The sequence below is a fragment of the Microtus oregoni genome, unplaced genomic scaffold, assembly GCF_018167655.1.
Source record: "Microtus oregoni isolate MIOR12 unplaced genomic scaffold, Mior012 000004F_ref0000308, whole genome shotgun sequence".
Classification (NCBI taxonomy): domain Eukaryota; kingdom Metazoa; phylum Chordata; class Mammalia; order Rodentia; family Cricetidae; genus Microtus; species Microtus oregoni.
This window is the reverse complement of record NW_024543063.1, coordinates 23,091,841-23,113,283: the sequence shown is the minus strand read 5'-3', so window position 1 is coordinate 23,113,283 and position 21,443 is coordinate 23,091,841. Positions and strand designations below refer to the sequence as shown.

At 42.0% G+C, this 21,443-nt stretch overlaps 1 pseudogene; it reads right to left on the bottom strand.

Moving 5' to 3' along the window:
• Window positions 1-338: 338 nt before the first annotated feature.
• On the bottom strand, window positions 339-1,152 carry LOC121447597 (annotated as a pseudogene).
• Between the last annotated feature and the right edge of the window lie 20,291 nt (window positions 1,153-21,443).

Genomic DNA, 21,443 nt, shown 5'->3' with positions numbered 1-21,443 from the left:
AAATTATCAATAATATTTTTGTCAGAACAGGACCAGAAAAGTGTTAAGAATAGGCAAAAAGGGAGAAAGTAACAATTATAATAGCAAAAACATCCCAATGAAATTGAAGGAGATATGTATAGACAATGTAACCAAAGGAAAATATGGGATTTGTTTTAAATATATATATATATATGTATAACATATATAACACATAATATATGATATATCCACCATAATACTATAAAAACATAGCATATTATATGGCATATATATATATATGGAACTGATTTTTTTTTTTTGCCAAGCTATGACTGTTTATTAACTGACCAGATTACAAAAATACCATGCACAACACCTTAGTTCTTCCGTCTAATAAGCCTGTTTATCTGGTCTTCCCTGTTGCCAGCATCTCCACCTTCCACAAAATGAGTTGTCTTTTTCTTCATTCCACCTCATGGAGAAGACAATTTGAAGGGCCACAAGAAGTTAATCGCTTCCTTGAAGAGTTTTCCAACTGTATAGATCTCATGAATTCGATCCTCCATGCAGATGATGCCGTATTTACCAAGAGACCGAGCAATCAAGGAATTATCTGTCAAGGCAATTCTCTTTTTATGAATTTTGCCATAGCCGCGTTTGTAGATGAGCTCATTTACCGACTTCAGATTGGGGTACCCCCATGCAATGTATGGTTCCACAATCCTCAGCATGTTGATTGAAGCCTTGTTGAGCTTAACGAAGGTGGCATTGAAGATCTGCCGCAGATGAAGAAGCTGCAACACCTTGCGCACCTTTGGGCTTACACCATTGATACCTCAGATTCTGATGACGAACGCCAGGTTCGGTTCTGCGGGCACGTAGAAGTTCCCAGCTTTCGTTGCCATCCTGGCCATGCGAATCTCCGTCCGGTACATTTGCCTGTACTCCTTGTGATAGTACTTTGCCTTCTCATAGATGAGCTTCCTCTGGGCCCTTCGCAGTGACTTCAGGGCAATCTTCTTCCGAAGGCGCTTCACCTTCAACTGCGAAATTTCTTCGCCTTTTCTTCAGGGTTCCTGGCGCAACAGGAACCTCCTTCTTCTTCAGGGTTCCTGGCACAGCAGGAACCTCCTTCTTCTTCAGGGTTCCTGGCGCAGCAGGAACCTTTTTCTTCTCCGGCACAGCCTCCATGGTTCCAGGCAGAAAAAAAAGAGCGGAACTGATCTTTTTTTTTAAAAAGATTCATTAACTATTTATTATGCCTACATAATAGGAACACTAGGAGAGGGTGCCAGGTCTCATTATAGATGATTGTGAGTCACCATATTATATACAACCTATATAATATATATCAATTCCATATATATGGAGTTGATCTGGAATTGATCAGTTTTTAACATTCTTTATATGTGTTGCATATATGTTACATAACATATATAAAATCCATATATATAAATATATGATCAGTTTTTAACCAGATGAGCTAAAAGGAAAAACATAAACTTCCACCAAAGTAAACAATAAGAGGAAGGAGGAGGTTTTTATGAAAATACTGAACTTTCAAGATTATTAAAGGGAAAAAAGGCCATCCTTGGCAATTTCCATCATTGTATTGTGAGATTCTGTGTTCTGTGTAGCAACTCTGCTCTGAACTCATCCACAATAAGCCTACCAGGAGAGTATCTTTAGTTCTCTGCCAACAACACTCCAGGTCTCTTTGTATATTAGTTATGCAATACACTTAAACATAGACATGTACTTGCACATACACACAAATATACACACACATATGCATTCATACACACACATACATATACACATAAATGCACATGTAACTCATATGAACACATACAAATAAAAGCACACCATAAATACTACATATATCTATAAACACATATACACATACACACCCTCACACAATTCATAGATGCATACACAAATAATGCTTGCACATGCACACACATATGCATATATTCACACACATATACACACAAACATATTTGCATATACATTTACACACATATGCCATTGACACACCATCCTAAACTATGCATATACTCCCAATAGCCAGTGTAAGTCCCTGGAGCTCAATTTTAGAAACTTCTTAGAATGAAGAGCTTGGTGCTGTATTCCTGTGTGGCTTCTGTTCACCTTAGGTTAGTTACCAATCCTGAATGTTAGAAGGATACTTCGACTCACTTCAAATAGGCAATTGAGCGGCTCAGGACTCAAATCAAGATATTTAGTGGATTTCTCCTAGCGTGAGAATCCAGGAGATATGATTGGTAATGGCTCACCCTGGAATGAAGCCTTTGCAGGTACTGATCACTTAGGAGGCAGAAGGTGTGAAAGGAATCAGGGCAGCAGACCCAAGTAAGAGAATGGGAAACTAGAAAATGCCAGAGATCTTTGCAAGAAATGTGAAACGAAGCCAGCAGGGAAGGGTGAAAGAGGACAACCAGCTTGTATGACTGACTGCCTGGCTTTTGGCTCCTTGTAATTCCTTCTTTCTGACATGGCAAGTATCCAAAAAAGAGATAGTAGCAGAGCGACTGATTAACAGCATGTCAGGAGGTAGATGCTGAATACCAGGAGATTTTGACTCAAAAAAAAAAAAAAGCCTAGGTTAATGACACAGATACCCAACCCTTCTGCATAACAGCCTCGGCTATCATGAAGGCAGGCAGTCATTGCAAGGAATCTCACCTGCATCACAGACTAACACATTAAAAACATGTTGTGTCCAAGTTCCTTGTGTTATGCAGTCTTCCCCCTTATTTGTCCCATTACTGCAACAAAACACCCTGAAAAAAGCAACCTTTAAAAGAATGGATTTGCTTTGGCTCACAGCTTAAAACCACAGTCCATCACAGACAAAAGGTCATGGCGGCAGGCAGATAAGGCAGTGGGTGAAGCTGTACTTGTGGGTAGGTAGCACCCAGAAATGGCTGCTGTCCTGTAGCTTGCTTTCTCCTTTTAACTTAGCCTAAAAGAACCCCGCCCACAGCATGGCACCACTCACATATAGCTTGGGGCTTTCCAGCTCAATATGCCCAATATAGAAACTGCCTCACAGACATACTCGGAGATTCGTTTCCATAGCGATTCTAATCTGTCTAGTTGACAACCAAGATTATCTATCATATTCCCAAAGCAGTCTCCTGGTGAATCAGGGATTGCATTTGACTCATAGGTTGCACATGCCCTGGGGAGGAAAGACACCTCCCTTACTGTTTCAACAAGTTTCACCTCACAGGGAATGCTGTGTACACCTCATTTCTCCTTGCTGTAGCTGCCAAAGCATATTACTGTAAGCAAAGGAGTCAGCCAGTGCAATTATTTGTGAATACCTTTATTGCAAAGTGACTACCTGTCATGGCCTGCCAAAGGAGGTACAGACACACAGAAAGATGCTACAGAGAGAGGGACCAGAGCAGGAACTGCTCATGTAAGGAGACCGAAATGGTCAAGTGGTTAACATGAAACTTCCTGCAGATCACTAACCGTAATCAGATCTCCGTAAATCATATTTTCAGGAGTAGCTAAGTATATTTGGAGTGGAGAGCTCAGAGGACTGTGCTATACAAAAATAACAGTATAATGAATTCTGGAGTATAAGACACAGGAAATCTAAGTCCAATAAACTTTTATTGAAATGCCATTGTTGTTATTTAGATACTGAATGTACCTTCCAAGGCTCATATAACAATGAGATAGTCATCAGCCCATGATAGGATGGTGAGGTGATAAACAGTTTTAAGAGCTGGTCCCTAGTGGGAGGAATTAGGCAATGAAGAGCATGCCTTTGAATGGAATACCAGAATCCTAGCCTCTCTGTCTCTCTGTTTCCCAGACACCACGATGAGAGCATCTACTTTCCCCATGCGCATTTGCAACCACACACCATGCATGCACGTTCGCAACCATGAACCATGCCTCCACAAGCCCCAATGTGAAAAGAACAACCAATTAAGCATTGAAACTTTTAAACCCTTGAGCTAAATTGAATCTTCTTTGCTTTTCTGTTAGCTGTCTTTGGTATTTTGCCAGAGACAGAAAGCTGGCAAGGTTTTCATATGAAAACCTTGTGTGTGATAAGGAACACTTAGATGTTTGTCATTTAATCAGGATGTTAGGGCCTCAATAATTATTTCACTCTCTGAGCTAAGGACCAGCTTAATTAGTTGGGTCAATAATTCATGATGTAGGAAAGAGCCACTGAGATAGAATTAGAAATGTAAAAGTCTCAGAAATAAAAACTTATAAAAGAAAAGGAATGGTAAAGGGATTAGGTGGGCAGCAGAAGCCATCAGCCTATAATGTAGTTGGCAGAACCTCTACCAGGCTCCAGGAATGCAGGATCTCTAGAGGTGACTTGCTTGACCAAAATGAAACCGTTGAATGGCTGGTTTCCAGAAGTAGTTCTGGACGTGCCCTGATGGATCAATAGTTAGAGGACACCAGACTCCAGTCCTCATGAGGAATTAGTCCTGAAGGAATATCAGAGAGGGTTTCCATTGCATCCAGACATCAATGACCCACAAATAAGACCCTGAACTCACCAACATCAGAGCCAAAGGCAAAGAAGAAGCAACGGTAGGGCTGATTTCCAATGTTCATCTCAAAGACAAAAGGAGGCTCTGACTGGTCTCTAGGAATCAAAATGGGTATGAACCAGAAGACTCAGAAGCACCATCCAGAGAAAACCCTAGCTCAGCACCACAGAGAAGGGGCTCTAAGGCTCTATATGAGTGATTCTCAACCTATAGGCCAAGACCCCTCCCCTGGGGTCAAACAACCCTTTCACAGTGGTCACCTAAGACCATCAGAAAACATAGATATTTACATTAAGATTAAGAACAGTAGCAAAGTTACAGTTATGAAGTAGCAATGAAAATAATTTTATGGTTGGGATCACCACAACATGAGGTAATGTATTAAAGGGTTGAAGCATTAGGAAGGCTGAGAACCACTGGTATATATGGATGATAATTCAGGCCCCTTTAGTCAAATTCCCAAGCTGGAGTGCAGCTGGGTTTCAAAGATGGGGCTATAGAAGTTCAAGTCCAAGAACATTGTTATTGTCCAACTTAAAGAATTCACTTTCATCCTCTTGAGTGAACCACATCATCCAAGCCCATGCCTCTTCTCAGACTACCCAGAATAAAACTCTTTGTCAGGGATCCCACAGAACTCATTAGACTACAAGTGCCTCAGTTAGAGTGGCTGAGAAATGTCCCTTACTGTCTCATCCCTTATAGATGGTCTGAGTGTTGGGAGCTCTTGTGGAGTCAGTAACACTAGCTCACCCAAAACAAAACGTGGTCTCCTCTGTTCTCAGGTGAGACTTCCAAGGGATCTTGTGAATTCATACTAAGAAAATGTCGGGTCTCCCTGAAGAGGCAACACAGGTTTCAGAATTCCTGGAAGAGTCACTTTTCTTTGTAAACCTGTCACGGTTGTGTAGAAAACACCCTGATCTTTGCCTGGCAATGTCTCCTAGGTTTGGACAAAGTCCTGCATAACCCCACAGCTAGAGGAAGAGGGTCATGGTAGGAAGGCCAAGCCAGAGTACTTACTTAATCTTCTTTTCATCTACAATGTTAAGCAATATCTAAGAAGTTTGAAAGAGTCACTTTAAAATGTCCTGAGTACAGATTGGACTGGTGGAAAATTAGAAATAAGACTTGTGTTTGGGGTTGAAATAACTGAAGTGCTGTAGTGTGACTGTTTGTGTTATATTAAAATGGGCAAATTCTTGCCTGTGTTATTTTTAGAATGCTGGAGAACACAGATGTGTATTACATATTGGGCTTGCTTTATTGATTATAGTAAAATAACCCTTGGAAAATTACATAGATTCTCACAACCATAGAGGTGAAGATTTCCCTGTTTCCCACACATCAAGAGAGTTCGGGAGCCTAGTGATGAGAAGCTATTCTCAACAACCTCTCCATGGGGCCATAGCAAGACCCTAAGCCCTCACCTCTGCATTGTCCTTTCTCCTCTGGGTCTGCTATCCTCATTCTCTGCCATCCCACAAGCTTGTATTTAGAGCTTCTGTGTAATCACATGAATTATTCTATCCTTGTGCCTCCTTTTAACAATGAAAGAAACAGAAATTTTGAATGCAGACAGGAATGCCTACATCTTTTGATTATTTTAGCACCCTCTGAACCTGGATCTCGTCATTTCAGCTGGAAGGACTGGCTAGCAAAGCCCCTGGTCGGGCCTGTCTTTGTCCCTCCAGCACTGGAGTTAGGGCCAAGCACTGACACACCTTGCTTTCACATCAGTTCTGGATCTGAACCTAGGTCCTAACGATTGCACAGCAAGCACTTTACTCTCTGAGCTGTCTCCCCACCCCACGAGGCAAGCTTTTAAATCTCATTCTAGAGGCATACTCTGTCTTCAGGACACAGTACTTTTAGTTGCTGCTGGATACTAATGGTATGAGTAGTAAGTTGTGGAAAGAAATCAAAATTGAAGGACGAAGTAGAAGAAAAGAAGAGAGATTAGTCTAACAAAGAACATTTCCGAGATGACAAAAATCCATGAAATGCACAGCTCTAGCAAAAAGGAAAGCCACGTTTTTCACCTTGACAAACATGGTCAAATCCTGTGATAGATTACAAATGATAGCAAAAAAATAATGATTGCTAAGGGTTGATTTCATGTGTATGAATAGGTAGAAATGAGAGATTTGGGGAGCTCTAAGACTTTTCTGTATGTAAATACTTGACACGGTATATATTTTGAAAAGTCCACAGCATTACACAAGACAGTGAATCCTAGCACAAACTGGAGACATAACTGATTAATAAAGCATGCACACTGACATCAGGTTAGCAAAGCCACCTCCCAGGGAGGGGAGAGCAGGTAGAAGCTCATACACTGTTGCCCTGTAACTGTGATAAACAAACCAGCCCAGGAAAAATGTGTGTTAGCATCCTTTGAAGAGGTCGTCTACTGAAATGTACAGGTCATAGAGAATGCTTGTGAATGGCCGTACATCCCGAACAAAGAACAAAGAGAAATGGCTTTGAGATACATTTCCATTTTCCCCCATTCACTGAGGACAGCATGCTCATGCCATTAAGTTGTGGGCAGATGGCGTGGTGACAGGCAGTGGGTATTCACATGGGCAGGACTGAATCTCATTACACCCTAACAAGAAGATCACAATGGAAACAATCACAACCAAGAACCCCTAATCATATACAAGAAAGCTGATTGGGGGGGGGGTGTTGCAGGGACATTTTCATGCAATCTGAAAACGGTGATGATGGATACTGCTTTCATTATCTTTTATTTCCTTTGTTCCTTGAAGAGCTAAGTAAACCAATGCAATTTAAAACCTAATTTTCAATTACGTTACAGTTATTTTTATTATTGTGATTTCTCACAGTATTTCTTCAGAATGACTCTCTCCTGTACTTGCTTACATGTCCTATTCTATTTCTTGAGGTATTAAAAAAAAACATTTAAACTGCTTTCTGTTCTTTTAGAATAAAAGCAATAAAATGAAATGGGCTTTCAGCTAGGTCCCACAGTCATCAGCACACTCTCCCAATTTCACTATGGACCAAATACGCAGACCTTGGCTTTAGTTTATAACATAAAATGAGCATCATAGGTTAGGTGTCACCTCTAAATGACCTACAATGCTAGCTAGCAGTCTCATATACTTTATAAAATTCACTAATCAAAAATAGGCACCCATGACAAACCTTTCTGGGAAACATTGAAAAATGTACATTAGATAAAAAATGATTGAAATTTTAAAATATCCATAGGTATTTTAAAGTGACAATGCTGTTCCCCTTACTGTTCTGAGGCAGAGTGAGCTCTCAAGGAACTCTTCCACACATGAGAGATAGCATGCTTGATATTGGGAGAAATGCAAGTACCCTTAAGAGTCACGAATACAAGAGAAAGAAAATGAGTTAATGACCCTCGAGGGAGGTACAGGGAAGATGAATGTCTCTATGTAAATGTGTTTCCAGCAGGAAATCAGAGCTAATGAAGCCCAGAGGAGGATGACTGGATCTTAAAGTCAGAGCGTTGAGGGGCACCTGCTGTACACAGCGTGCGGAGGTGGGATGGAGAAGGGACAGGGACCAGTTTGTGTAAAAAAATACAAAAGCCTCTTGAGGCCAAGTGCAAAAATGTCATGTAAGCTCATGCAAAATTTAGTTTCAAGGCATAGAGCAGAGAGGCCGAAAGAAACAAAAGTCTCCTTGGAGGAGAAAAAAGAGCAAAGACTGGGAACTGGCATACAGCTTTCTCTGAAGGATTTAAGGAATGGCAGTGACCAAGACAGGATCGAGTTGCCATGTTTTTAAAATTAGAGAGCTCTGACCTACAAAAATCAGATAATGATCAAAAGGCATTTGTGGACTGGAGGAATCCTATAGCCTGCCCCACTCATTCATCCACAGAAGCAGGAGGCAACCTTGCCGACTCTTTGCTGACTCCAGGGTCAAGCTGGCATGTGCTTACTTTAAATCCCAGTCATATTATAGAAGTGTTTTGGACATAACAAGCACATATGTTCTGTGAGTCATAAAGAGAACCATATAATTAACAGAAAACTAGATTTTAGACCCAGGAAGTTACTGCTGATCACTTGGATAAAAGAGAAGGCAAAAAGGCTGAGGGTAGACACCATCAGAATGCTCAGACAAAGCCTCATGTCGGCTGGGTTTACAGTCCAAACTTATCAACATGCAAGTAACCAAGTCACCAAAAGCAAAAAGAATTATACCAAGAAGTATGTGTAGAGTCCTTTTCTGCAGAATTTTCTGGTTCACATTGAATCTCTAAAGAAACAGTTGTAAAATCACTATGATTTGGGAGAAAGAGGCTAAGATTAAAAGGAAGGAAGGGAGGGAGGGAGGGAGGGAGGGCGAGAGAGAGAGAGAGAGAGAAAGAAAAAAGAAAGAAAGAAAGAAAACTAGCAAATGGAGATCATTTTGAGATAATAGCAAATGGCCTAAGAATTTAAAGGAAACCCAACCTAAAAACTAATCTATTCCTTGTCATCACTATGTCAGGAGGCATAGGAAACTGAAAGGTCGGTGAAACAACAGCAGCCAAAGAGAGATTCTGCTAGGGGCTGTATGGAACTAGAATCCCCCAGCACTGTGGAGGCTGAGGCAGGAGGACTGTAAGTTTCTACAAATACAAGTCTGTTTTGTACAAAATTATTTCAACTGGATTCCCAAACTCATTAATGTGCTGTTTTCTACATGAAGTTAGTGACTGAGATTCAGTCATGACAGGAAGAACAACTTTGGAACAAATTTCTAGCTACTGGGTTGTAGGGGAAAGATTGTGTCATGTCTAGTTCCTCCCAGGTTATACATCATCCCTCCCACCAAGCCCTCATTTCTCTACACCCTTCTGTTGTGATATCCCTAGAGTCACTGAGTCGCAACTCAACTGTGACCCAAGTCTTCACAATTGCCTCTTCACCTCTCTTATATGAGGGCATTCACCACTATTCCAGTAACAGTAGAGAGGAATCGTCACCTGTGAACACTCAATTCATTGCATTATTAACTTCTTGGCCTTGGTGGGGAAGCGTAGCAGTGGCTTGTGTTTGAGTTCCAGTGGTGGCAGCCTTTTAGGAACTCTGTGGGAAGGTATAAGAGCCCCAGTTAGGAAGATTCGAGGGCTGGAAAATGTGTCATCCTCAGCTTTAGACACACCTCATTCTAGAGCCCCTGGAACAGTTTTCTCACGTCACAGAAGGCTTGAGGAAAATGCTTTTGCTGCCAAGAAAGGAGTATGTGAGTGAATCTTCCCTACAGACCACATTCAACTCACATAATCAGCAGCCAGAAACTCAACCTTCCTTAAAAGATAAATATTTTTCTCAATCATTATATTTTTAACTCATCTTAAAGAATTCTTGAGAATTCTTAAATTCTTAAAGAATTTCTTGAGGTGCATTCCCCCATAAATTTATAAGGTTGATTGTTCTTAAAACAGTCAGAAAGTGATGTCAATATTTTCCAATTCGGTAGCTCTTTACTGTTTGTATTGATGAAATAATTCAATTTAAGATTTGTGACCAGACAAAGCAAGTGTATGACAATGGAGGCCACCTTGCTTGTTATCATTTTCTTCACTTTACTGCCATCTAGTGTTTCATTTTATTATGGCACACTAACCAGGCTGCCATTATTGTCCTTGGTCTGATTAAAGAAAAATAAAATAAGAACAAATTAAACATTAGATGCGTCTATCACTGGATAACATTGATCTTCTATATTTACATGACTAATAAAGTTATTTTTAAAGTCCATGACAAGAGACTATTTCTATGATTTTATTGTCTGATTTGGATATGTTGTGTTAATTAAGACTTGGAAATGTGTTTTTTAAGATGGTTTGATTTAAAAAAAAAATGGAATCTGAGAAGTAGGCTTCTGTACAGATGAAAAACTATTGCCAATGAAGGAAAACATGATTTAAGTCTTGGTTGGAGGTCTGGAGGCTGTTAAGTTCAGAAGGACGACTAAGTTAGCCAGTCTATGTGAACTGGTTTTAAGCTTTATGTAAACGTGTCACCAGCCTGGCGGTGATGCTGCACATCCCAACTCCCAGGAGACAGAGGGAAGCAGACCTCCATGAGTTCAAGACCAGCCTGCTCTACAAGAGCTAGTTCCAGGACAGGCTCCAAAGCTACAGAGGAACCTTGTCTTGGAAAACAAAACAAAACAATACAAAAAAAGTTTCTGTTGGGACAGAATTAGGAAGTCGTGGAAATAGTAACATGACGTTAGGTCAGTCACCATTTGGTAACAGCCAGTAAGAAGGTGTCTGATCCAACACTGACCGAGTTAGATACAGAAAAGGTGGGGAGAGGAGGGGATCAGAACAGAGCCCTGCTTCAGCTCAATTTGAGACTTGCTCCTACCACATACCTTCATAAAGACATATTTATTTTATCATCACAGGGAGACATAGCACCATTGCCTTGAGTTTTACGATATGAAAGAAACAATTCTCTGTGAACTTGGGGTATTACAGACAGAAAACAGGTGCGGCTGTTTTCCTGCTGTTCTTGACAACTGGCTGCATATAGACAGGAGGGAAAGAGACCTCCAAGAACAGAATTTACATTTTCCCACAGATCTTTGGTCCATGCCAATATCAGTTTCTCAACAGAAAAATATGTTGGTTACAGTTTTTTGAGGTTTTGTAACTGTATTGTTTAGTGCTGAATCATGTGTGAAATTGAAAACTCCCAGTGTATTAACTATGTGAGCTTGAGTAGACATTTTACTAAAATGGTTGAGGAAATATTGATGAAGCTATTAATTTTCTTTAACTTATACTGAAAATCACAAATTTAAAAAGGCAATACATTTTTAAAACAATCGAATATAAATACATAATTGTGCGAATTTGACCCTAGTTTTAGTTAAATTTTTTGAGAATTTCATAAATGAATGCTGTATTTATGTCATTTCCATGCCCCTCTTTGTCCCCTCAAATTAGTCTTATTTTCAAAAATTCAAATCCAGATATATATATTAAGGAAATGACTTCTCTAATGTCAGACAAGAGATCTAAGTGACCAAACCCATTGCAGATGCCAGGAACTGAAGCCATCAGAAGGTTGGCATCAAGTGTTGTTTCCGTAGCTAAGACACAAGAGCAATGATCAGCTACTAAGGAAAACCTCTGTCTTCTCTATCTCTGGAGCGGTTATCTCTACAGGGCAAAAATCTTATTGCTGATTCCAGCTTTGGTTGTTCGGTGGCTAGTTTGAACTGTTAGCTTCAAACAATCTAGAATCACATGGGAAGGGAGTATCAGAGGGAAATTGTCTAGATTATGCTACATGTGCCTGCAGGAGGGTTGCCCTGGTTACAGTAATCAATGTGGGAAGACTCATCTTCACTGTGGTGTGGTCATTCCTTGGACCAGGGTTCCTGGGTTACCTAAAAGCTGAGGGAGATAGATATGGAAAAGACACATTAATCCATTGCTCTGTGCTCTCAACTGTGGACAAAGTCTGACAAGGTCCTAGTCCTTGCTCTCTAACTTCCCAGCAATGATGGACTATGTATGACCTGGACTCACGAGCCTGATAAACCATTTCTCCATGAAGTTGCCTTTGTCAGGTATTTTCCACAGCAAAATAAAAAACAAACCAAGACAGGTAGAATTGCCTATCAATTCTAAATTCACTCTTCATTGATCTACTTGGAAGTCATTGAAGGTGGGCCTTGAAGGAATTCTTTGCCAGATGCCCCAGTGCTAGCCATGGAGAAGGCTGCTGAACATATATCATGGAAGAGAGGGGTTTCTTCCCCTAACTTTGGTGCTCTGCTCTTACCCCCCCCCCCTTACAGCCTCCTCAAAGCAGTCTGGCAAACACCATCCCCAGTGTTTCTCCACTACCTCCTTAAAGTTCCCAAATCCGCATACCATGGGTGCTTTCCTGATGCATCACCACTGTCCCCAAACAGCTTTGTAGTAAAGCCCAGAGAGACAGACAGAGATCATGTGCTGATCTGCCAAGTAGCCTAGAGGTCTGTTTCTGAAGAATCATAGCAGCAAAGGAATGAGCTTCTCTGCTTCCTCTAAACGCCCTAGAGCAAAGACTGGAATTGATAGCCAGTCGGATGAGTGGAAAAGGTGGGGGGAAGCCCTGCTGTCCTGGACCTGAAGGAGTGTGTGAATTAGGATTCTCAAAGGAAACAGAAGGAGCAGTCAGAGTCTTGGTAGTTCAGCAATGATTGCCCGCATGCTGAAGAACCAGAGAGCCATTTACGCTCATCCAAGAAGCTGGAAGCCTGAGAACAAGGGAAGTCAATGATGTTGATCAATTCTAGAGGTGGCGAGGTGCCTGCTCTGTGGAGAGTCACTACTATGAGTCTGAAAATGGTCTAAGAAACTGGAGTCCAAAAAGCACAGGTGACAGTTGCAGCATCGGGGCACCTGCCCAGAATGAACTGGACTTGCTGGAGCTGGCCTTTTCTTATTCTGCATGTGTTCCATTAGGGAGCTCAGCCTATGGGATGGTGTTTTCAATGCGAAGGGCATGTCTCTCTCATTTGCTTTTCTGCTTGCCAATGCTCCCTACTAATGCCCTTAGAAGTAGACAGAAAGTGGGCTTTAAAAATGTTCTAGGTATTTCTCAATTCGCTCAAGTTGACAGTCAGAGGAGCCCCCACAGGGAGAGTGGTGGCTTCAGATACCCGGTATTTCTACATTCTGCGTCACATTCTTTACTTTGCCAAAGCAGTTCCTCAATATGAAACCCTCATGTTATAGTTGCAATCTGTTTATTTGGTCACAGGACTGGGTGGTTTCAGGCTTTCTGACTAGACCCTGACTGATACCTTCAGTTTCTCCTTTACATCCTTCAAAAACAGGATTCATTCAACCTGTCAAGGCACCTTATAATGAGCCTAAATACATCTAAGCCATATCGCTAAGCAGGCAGATGAACAAGGCTGTTGTTTCAATAAGAGTTATCCCAAGGTTGTGGATATGAGATAGATTTTAACACCTCTCAGGCCAGCCCCCACAGCAACTGCTAACAGCATCACTGGGCAGCAGCGATGATGACCGATGGTTATTCAGTGCTTTATGGTTTTCAAAACATGTCTCATTTACAAGGCGATCTAGAGTAAAATGCGGTAAGAAAAAAAACCTCAATTAGTACCTCCAATAATGTCTATTTCAGCAAAATGACATCAGGCAGCGAGAGGTGCCTTCTCCCACATGGTCAGATTATACATATAGAGTGCGCAACAGATGTTAGACTCACGGTGACACTCTCTGGTGAGACTCAGCTGCCAACACAAATAGAAATCCTTGCCATGTAGTTGCTAGGTTGCTCCAAGCCCTTAATTATCAGCACTCATTTTTCAGATGTGATTATGGGACACAGCAGAGAGGAGTATGTTAGCAGTGCCCGAGCTTTATTGCCAGAATTCTTGAGATTTATGGACACTGATACCAAATAGAAATAAAGCAGGCATGGCTGTCCATGGTTGCAACATACCCAGGGATCTACGTTACCTCTTTTCGTCTGCTCCACCTTGGGATTTTAGAGTTTCAAAGTGATGTAGAATATATCAAAAGCACTCATTTGAGGTGTGTTTGTTTTTCTTAGAGAGTAATCATTTATCCTTAAGAGACTTTTCTCAGTCCCTGCTAATATAAGAACTCGCTGCCCATCACTAAGACATAATAATCTACAGTGAGAACCAAGAGTAAGACTTAAGGCTACCTCAGAGATGAGCGGCGCATAGCTGGTATTCAGGCCTGCAACATGGCAGTATCTCTTCCTGTCTTGAAAGGAAGAGCTCATTTTTCCATATGGCAGTTGTGGTTCTGCTTCATCATAGGGTGTTGATCGTAAGCGGGGAGGGAGTCAGAGTGGGAAACAGGGGCAGACTGCTGTGGCTATGATGGGGATAGTCATCCAGGAGTAGTCTTCAGTGAATCAGCTCCATTCCAGAGTACAGAAAATATCTAGGACTCGAGGGCCTGGGGACAAACCCTAACTTGGTCCTATTGTAAGGCTTCCTATGTGGCAGCAGCATCCTCTAGTAAAACACCTCGTTCAAGTCTTAGTTACCGTGTGTGCAGCACGGGGGCAACTTCTAGCAGGAAAGCATGCCAAGGGTCAAGATAAACCCAGCATCCAGGCTTAGAGACAGCTTTCAGATAAGATCAGTTCTCCAGGCCTAGGGATATTCTCCAGTTAAGGTCAGGTAGAGAGCAGGAAGTCTTTCTAGAAAGGGAGTCCTTCTTGTTTCTGAGCTTTGGAGAGAGCTGTGAGGCCACAACAGACGGCAACCTCTGGCCATCAAGGCTTCCCAATAGGCAGTTATGAGCATGTGGTATACGGTGTATCTTTTCACCCACCCCTACCAGACAAATGACATCAATTGATCCCTCTTTTAGTTCGATGCAATATTTGATGCAAAATATAGTAAATAATAAACTTTCTTTAGTATAACCCAAATACCTTTCAAGACAGTCATACAAGAAGTTAGTCATGGACAATCAGAAATCTCAGTTTATCTGAACACCTGCTTTGCCTTCTGCATTAGTTAGCTTTCTCAGTACAGAGACAAAATACCTAATGCATGCAGATTAAATAAGGAAAAGTTCATTCTGATTACAAGTTTGGGGCTTCAGTTTATCAAGGCAAGGAAGGCCCTGCAGCAGGACCATCGTCTATATATCACATCATCCACAGCCGGGAGACAGAGATGAATGCTGCCCCTCAGTTCTCTCTTTCCCCTTTTCAGTCCAGGAGCCCAGGCTATGGGATGGTGCAGACACATTGAGGGCATGTCACTCCACCTCAGTTAGCCCAGGCTAGCAGCCCTTCCACAGACACACCCAGGACTTAGTGTCACAGTGATCCTAAACTCCATCCAGCTGAAATATGAAATCAACAACCACAGATGGCCTACAGCGCTTCATTCCTCAGGGCTCAGTATCTGGGATGGAGGTTTCCTTATGCTTCTTAATATTATTTTGCATATTTTTAAATCTGTGTCATAGAAATATTATTGTCCTTTCTGAGGTGTTTACAATCAGGAGGCTGCAATATTTCAGCTTCCTCATCACAATTCATTTTACACACCACAGAAGGATGGAGCCCTGGGCGTGAAACTATTTATTGTACAAACACCCAGTCTGCTCTACCTCACCCAGGACATCTTACTCCCTCTTCAGCTGCCACAGACTCATTGGAATGCTGTGCAAACTGAAGGAATGTTTAGCCCCCAATTCCACCCATTTCTATTTAAAAAACTACTTAGACGAGGAGGTGTCCCTTCAGCATTTCCATATTTAGAAGTGATTCTCGGGAAGTCTTTCCTGCTCTAGACCTCACCACATGCTCTTCTAACTGAGTCTGGGCTTTCCTCTGTCCCCTCAGACTTTAGAATGTGGGTTCACCGACAAAAACCATCCAGTAGCTGAGCAGTTGTGCTCTCTCCAAAGACAAAGCTGCTGGCCTGCTGGGCACACCTGTGTGTCTACAGCGGAATTTCTGGAGTGTGAGTGCCAGCATTTCAAAAGAGGCACTGTAAGAATGCTCTGAGAATGGAGAATAATTATAGGAGGCAAAAATAACCAGTTATTATGAAGAATGCAGGAGAATCAGAATCAGTGGGTGTCTTAAAAGTACTCACAATCCAGAATACAAAACTGTCCTCTGTGAATACATTTTACAAAGAAATGATTCAGTAGAAGGAAGGGATTGAAGACCTCCCAGCAGAAGGCTACAGAGTTTCTGAAAGAATAAATGGTAGGTATGCAGAATAGAGTTCCAGCATTCAGAAGAGAAGAGATCCAGAAATGGAGGCAAAAGAAAAGTTTTGGGAAAGATGTGAATAATACAAAATATAAATGCTCATAGACAATTAAATTCGAGAGATCTTATACTGAGAATACAACAAAAGTAAGGCATGGTACCACATGCCTTAATCCCAGCCCTTGGGAGGCAGAAGCAGGAGTTTGAGGCCAGTGTGGTCTACAGAACCAGTTCCAGGATAGCTAGCACTACAAACCTTTGCCTCCAAAATCAGAAAAAGAGAATGAAAGAAAGATAGATAGAAAGAAAGAAAAAAAGAAAGGAGGGAGGGAGGGATGGAAGAAAGGAAAGAAGGGAGGAAGGAACAAAGGAAAAATGAAGGAAGAAGGAGGAAGGAAGAATAGAAAGAAAGAGAACACAACAGAATACCAAATAGAGGAAAAAATGGAAATTACCCCAACATACATTGTAGAAGAGCTTAGTAAAAATGATGGTTAATAAATCGTGAGCTTTACATTTAGAAGGTAGCTCCTGGGCACACTAGTGCAGGAGGAATTGTGTACATTACTATGGGTACCCAATGAGAATGCTTGTAAAAGATGTCTAACTAAAAAAAGATTAACTAAACTAGAGAAGATTAACTAAAGTGGGAAGCTCCCCTTCAACTGCATATAGGACCATTCCCGGGCAGGGCATCTTGGACTGTACAAAATGGAGAAAGCAAGCTAAGACTACAGAGAATATAACCATTGCTGTCTGCTGACTATAGATATGGAGCGACCAGCTGTTGTATCTCCTGCCACCGTGACTTTTCTGTCGTGAAGGACAGCAACCTGAGCTGGGAGCCCAAATTTTGCTAAGCTATTTTTGTCTGGAGTGTTTTATCACAACAAAGAGAAAATGAGCTAAGACAATAAGAGAGAAAAAATGGATCAGGCTGAGACCAAACTTGTTAATGACAATGTTACATAGAGCAAGAAGTTCAACTAACCAGTCTCTTGTGTGCATGCATGAGCTCCTCTCTTCTTTTCCCTTTCTTCTTTTCTCCTTCTCTCCGCCTCTCCCTCCCTCCCTCATCTCTCCCTCCCTCCCTCCCTCCCCCTTCTCTCCCTCCCCCTCTCTCCCTCCCTCCCCCTTCTCTCCTTCCCTCCCTCCATTCCTCCTCCTTCCCTCCCTCCCCCTTCTTTCCCTCCCTCCCTCTGTTCTTCCTTTTTCCCTTCCTTTCTTCCTTCCTTTCTTCCTTGTTGGACCTGTAGATCAGAACCAGAACCCTATGTATGGCAAATAATTATTCTATCTTTGAGTTGCACATGCCCCCGCCCTGCCGCCTTCAGATAACCGCCTTAACATGCTAAAAGAAAGCAAATTGATGTTACAAATTCATAACTTATTGAGTTTCTGTACTACATAAGTTGTCACTAAATGCTAATTAAGAATATTTCCCACATCTTAGGTTTCACAGGTTCTGAAAAGGCCTCAATATAAAAAGCATTTCTGAAGCATTAACAAGGGGAGTGATTAAACCAGGAAGATGCTTCAAATGAATGGTGGCTTTGTAAGAAAGAAAAATATAATCAAGAGACAATTTCCAAAATATTATTGAATTATAATCCTACACAAAATCATCAGGAAAGGGTGTGTGTGTGTGTGTGTGTGTGTGTGTGTGTGTATGTGTGAATCTTGGTTGTCAACTTGACATACCTAGAAAGAGCTAACTTCAGCAGAGGAATCAATCACCTTGATCAGATTTGCCTTTGTGACATCTTTTTGACTAATGATTCATGTGGGAGGGCTCAGTCCATTGTTAGTAGTGCCATCCTTGGGCAGGCTGTCGAGGCACTCAAAGAAAACATCATTAAAATGAACCTGGAAGCCAGTCAGTAAGCAGCATCCCTCCATGGTTTCTGTTTAAGTTCTTAAGTCCATGGTTTCCTTGCATCCCTGCCGTAGCTTTGTCCTATGGTAGACTGTAATCTGGAGCCTAAATAAACCTTTTCTCTCCTCCCAAGTTGCTTCTTTCAGCATTTTACCACAGCAACACAGAAGTAAACTATGAAGAGGAGAAGCTGACATTATTGACCTCCACTTCTTTCTTCAATGGAGTCTTCTTAAGACTCCTTGTGTTCTCAACTCAAACTCAGATGATCAACTGTATCCAGTGCAGAGACAAACAACGCTATCCCACATGGACTTGAGCCCTTTGTGGCCCAGACTATCTAGTGAGATAAAGACTTCTATTAATTTTAACATATGAATTAAGAGCTTCCCAGAGGGGCTGGAGAGATGGCTCAGAGGTTAAGACCTCTTGGCTTCCAGAGATTTTAAGTTCAATTCCCAGCAACCACATGGTGGCTCACAAACATCTGTAATGGGATCTGATTCCTTCTTCTTGTGTGCATGAGGACAGAGCACTTATATTTATAAAATGTATGTGGTGCGGGAGAATTGTTTGTATTCTGTCAATCATACATTTTAATAAAATGCTGAAGTATAGGTGGGTCAACCAGACAGGAAGTAGAGGCGGAACAATGAGAACAGGAGAATGCTAGAAAGGAGGAAGGCCATTCCTCCCAGTTCTTCCCAGACCACTGGAGAGGCAAGATGTAAGCTGCCCCACTGAGAAAGGTACTGAGCCATGTGGCTAACATAGGTAAAAATAATGGGCTAACATAAATTATAAGAGCTAATAAGTAGCCTGAGCTAATGGGCCAATCATTTTATAATCTTATGGAGTCCTCTGTGTGATTTTCTTTGGGGCTTGCAGGCCTGTTTGGGTACTGGGTGGGACAGAAACCCCAACAAGCCAGCCCTCATGTTACATGCATGAATAAAGAGCCTTCCAGAGGACTCCCCGGTTTCTAGAATATTTCTCTGGCATCCATTCTTAAGCATAGCCCTATTTCTCCTTGATAATCCAGTTTAACACTAAGTTTCCCGCTCTGTTATCTTCCAGAGGGTTGTGTAGGTACTAACCATGGCTCTCTGGAGGTAAGACACAGTTCACTGTGGGTGAGTGGCAACACTGTTTGGCTGCACATCACGGTATTTGCCAGGCACTTCTGAGATCAATGCAGTCGTGGGTTTAACCTCTGTTTTTGATCAGAGGTCCTCTGAGATTCTGCTGATCCCTGAGCTGGAGGGAGCAAGTGAGATAGATCCAGGCTCTTCTAGTTAGGGAGCTAGCTATGGACAAGTCAGGGTTGTACTATTGTGTGTTTTCCTGGTTAGGACAACCTAGGTAAAGAGGACAGGTGAAGTCAGTTGCTTGCAGGTGAGGTTCACCTTCTTGGTGATCAATCACATTCCCAGCGGGATGAAAGGAGACAGGGGACTTGCAAGGTGCTTTGTTCTCACTGACCCTTACAGCCATTCCTCTTTGCCTAATGAGAACACAGACAGATAAGGTTCTCTTCCCAAAGGCCGATGTGTGAGGAAGCTCCATCTCTCCCACTCCATCTCTCTGCTCCATCTCTCTCGGCACCAGTACTAGGTGACTTCTCCAGTGTAGGAGCTATCAGAAGAGGAGATTTAGCACCTAAGGATATTTGACAATAAAAGAGACGATTTTAAATAGCCTTAACCTTGGAGCGCTGGGCATCTACTAGATTGAGCTAGGTGTGGTATATATCACCCAGTCAAGCTTACAGTTCCTCACACACACACACACACACACACACACACACACACACTTAGAGAATTAACAATCTAGCCAGTGACAGTTGTGAAAAGTCATAGAGGCCCTGCTCCAAGGTGGCTGTGTTCTTTTCCATACCCTCACCTCTGCCTGGTCTTGTCTATTGCTCTCTCATTACTGTTAGGAGTTCTATCTGTTCGTTTGAGCCCGGTCCCGATGAGTCTTTTCTCCACTCAGCAATCTACAAAGTTTTACAAAAACACAAATTACATCTTAACCTTCTCACCCTAGAACACTTGAAGGGGGTCCGGCTTTCCTCTTTAAAACAAAACTGTACATATCCTGCCACAGAACCTTAGTGTTATAGAGTCCCTATGATCCTTACAGCCTCATCTCTGTGTTTTCTTTTCTTTCATCTCTGCTCTGCCCTCTCTTTGGCTCTTTTCCCTTCTTACCCCTCAAATCACAGGTGCTCTTTGAACAGGCATCAGCTTCTAGGGTTTCATTCTGAAGTCTCTCCCCGGTCCCTTTCTTCTTCCCTCTTTCCTTTCCTGCTTCCCTCTCTCCCTCCATCCCTTTCTCCCTCATTTTTACCTCCCTCCTTATTTACCTTCCACATTTCTTTCTGCCTGCCTTCCTCCCTTGTTTCACATCCTTCCTTCCTTGTTTCCTTGTAGTTCAAGGGGTTGAATTCAGGGCTTCAGGCATCCTGGGAAAGCACACCACCATTGATTTATAGCCTCAGTTTTCTTCACTTTTCATTTTGAATCAGGGTCCAATAAGTTACCCGGAATCTGGATGGGACCCAGGGAGGCTTTTATCTTACAATTATCCCTCCTCAGATCCCAAAATAGCCTTGAAATATAATACTGTTTCATCAGTCCCAACTTCTCAACAACGCCCCCCTCCTATTTTCTGTTTTAGCTAATGCCTTCATGGTACTGCAGTGCAAATGCTGTGCCTCTTCCCCTGCAATCCCTCTCCCATATGTGTGGTCTTTGCTCTTCACCCCACCTTCCTGAGCTTCTGAGGAAGTCTAAAGTCTTTCTATCTCCCCCTTATCAAATGATTCCTACTTGCTCCCTAGAATAAAAGGTTGTTGCTTCAGCAGCCATTCCCACCACTGAAAAGTGTGGCAAACTCAAGTGGTTTATGCCATCTCAGTGTGTCTCACTTTCCCTAGGTGACAAATTAAGATAATGGGTGTCCCTATCATGGCAGTTTGGGGAGGGTGTGAGCAATCACTCATAGAGAATGTGCACTGCAAACCCATGCCTGATATGCTCCAAGATCTATTCTAACTATTTTAAATAAATATTTATTACATACTAAGGAGAAAGTGTGTATGTATGTGTGTGTGTGTGTGTGTGTGTGTGCGCGCGCACATACAGAGAAACTCAAAGCAGGTGGACTTCAAGATAGTTCAATGATTTGACTCAAATGTAATTATAAATCATGACTTCCTTCATTAGGGGAGGAGAGGCCCCTTGGAGGGCACCTGGATAGGCAAAATAAATAGGCTCACGTTGCCCCCTAGCGACA